The 2,392-nt window shown below is 39.1% G+C and overlaps 1 long non-coding RNA gene across 1 annotated transcript; it reads left to right on the top strand.

Moving 5' to 3' along the window:
* The first annotated feature begins 207 nt into the window (after positions 1-207).
* On the top strand, positions 208-2,006 carry LOC147652498 (uncharacterized). Its single transcript, XR_015288618.1, has 3 exons — positions 208-332; positions 630-845; positions 1,658-2,006. It is a non-coding gene; the product is annotated as an uncharacterized LOC147652498 (long non-coding RNA).
* The last annotated feature ends 386 nt before the right edge of the window (positions 2,007-2,392 follow it).

Raw genomic sequence — 2,392 nt, 5'->3', positions numbered from 1 at the left:
GTGGCACACGTACTACTCAGGAGAGTATGTGTGCACTTCGAGCAGTCCTGTTGGCCTATGTATCATTTTAGCTGTTCTCCTAACTCAGAAGTTTTAGTGGTGATAGGGGAAGAATAACTTTAAGCCATAGATATATTTTAGTTTCAAAACTACTGCGTAGCTGAGTTAGAGAGTGGATCTGTTTACTAATTTTGTCACTGGTGTTAGGTCTCTTCACTGTTCTGATGACACAGGAAGAATAAGTCCTTCTTTCCCCTCTGTATCTGGTGTACTGGGATCACCTTTGTTGGCCTATACTTCAGCATCCCCAGGGTAATCAGATACAAGAAGAGGTAGGTTGTCTTTCAGACAGAGGTCTAAATTCTGCCTACAAACTAAAAAAAAAACAAACTAAAAAAAACAACTAGTGGGTTCACATGCTATTCTTTTTTTAATCCCCCCCTCTCTCTACTTCTTTAGCTGAGAACTGCAGTGATTTCTGTCTAACTCCAAAGGAGCTTTCTTCTCAGTGTGGGAGATGACTGAGCATATATTCCCTAATACTCCTAAACTTAGTAACTCATTAATTTGAAGTGAAATTTTAATCTTTTTCTAAAATTTTATTTCATTGTTTTCATTATGGTATGAAGATATTTTGCCACTTACTGAAGATGCTGGATTGACAGATCTGAATCCCAGTGCTGTATAGGCACAGAAATGCATGCCAGGAAGCTTTGCTGTATGCTTTGGTGCTTTACTAGTGGATCAAGAGTATTTTGCACTGCTCTGTAGCCTCTTCCTTCATTGAGGTTTCTAGTGAGGATACCAACAATGGTGACAGCTGAAGAAGCTCCCACCCCTGAAATGTAAGCCTAGCTCTGACTCCATCAGTCAGTTTGTCTTCAAAGAAAAAGAATGACCCATTGTAACAATATGAAGAGCAAAAGGAGATGTTGAGCGTACCTGTGACTTTGTGCACAACTGTGAATATAACTAGAGAGTACATTCAAAATGTTTTAAAGCTGGAGGAGGCTGAGAGAATTATTTGTAAGAGTTACAATCTCAAAAGAAAAGGCAGCCAGGGTTGGAAGACCAGGTTTGTAATGCTTGAATGCTATAATTCAGCCTGTGCTCTCTTGTATTAAATTCATGACAACTCAACAGTATTTCAGTGCAGTTCTTTATCAGTTTTAGATTACATCATGCTGTGAATTGCTCTGTTAGCATTGATCCTTGTAAATCATTTGGTTTGAGGTCTTCAGATGGAAAGCTGTGATGCACTTCAGCATGCAATGTACTCATTTTGTCCTTGAAAATCATTTAAAAATAAAGCAGCTGCAATTGCATAGATGTTATTACTTTTCTGAAAGGCTAGATTTACCCCTCTGAATTGTCATTAATTGGATGAAAGCCTTTCATAGAAAGAATGAGAATGGAGAAAAAAATTGTGGGTTGGTGCTTGATGTCGAGTGAAGGAGTCATAGAGATGCTGCATGTCTGAAGAGAAGTGTAGCTCAAAGACTGATGCAAAGAAGTCATGTTTCTTTTAATGAGAGTAATCAGAGCAGCAGAAGTTATGGCTAAATTCTTGTTCCTGCACTTTTATAGCTGGATTTTTTATTCTTAAATACTTCAGTTTTACTTGAATATGTACTTCATTCCCTTCCATGTTTTCCAGCTGTTGCATGGCTTTGCTTTGAGCTGAGAAGCATTTGCCATGCTCTGCCTGATGAGTTGCACTTGTTCATCCATTTCTACTGTGCTGACACTGCTGAGTGAAGGTTCTTTTTGATTTGAAAATTCCTTTGGGATCCTTCAGAAAGTGTGCATCAAACTGTGAGATAAATGGAAGCTGCTCTGGAAAAAAAAATGGAAGTAATATTGTGACATGTTAGAGATAATTTTTGGTCTTTACCCACTCCATTAACTAAGAGAAACTCCCACTTGAATCCATTTGGTTTTGCTGAAAATCTATGGAAGATGAAACTGAGCAGGATACAGTTATGGAGATGGTGCCCACGAGTAAGGTGAGGTGGTGGAAGTGGTGTTCTGGTGCTTGCTGAAAGGACTAGGGAGATTTCCAAATCGTCTTATCTGCAAGGAAAGAAAAGATTGCACCTTCCTGGCAAAAAGGGCAATAAGCACTGAAAAAAAACTGCTGAGTTATCTGTCTCACCCCTAGGTTCTTAAATCTGGCCTGGGTGAAGCACTGGGCTTCTCTTGGAGCACATCCTCAAGTCAAGGCTGTAGTAAAAGTGTCAGGATTTGTCTTTGATGAGACATTCCCCAAAACAGAAATAATTGCTCCTCAAGAAATCATGAGGCTAAATCACAGAAAAATCTGCTTTAAGCATCTGGAATTAGGCATACAGCTAATGTGCTACTTTATTACAATGCGGAGCTATGGAAGGAT

This window comes from Cyanistes caeruleus, chromosome 6, assembly GCF_971803275.1.
Source record: "Cyanistes caeruleus chromosome 6, bCyaCae1.hap1.1, whole genome shotgun sequence".
Lineage (NCBI taxonomy): Eukaryota > Metazoa > Chordata > Aves > Passeriformes > Paridae > Cyanistes > Cyanistes caeruleus.
The sequence above is the reverse complement of the archived record's forward strand: the minus strand, read 5'-3'. Positions and strand labels throughout refer to the sequence as shown.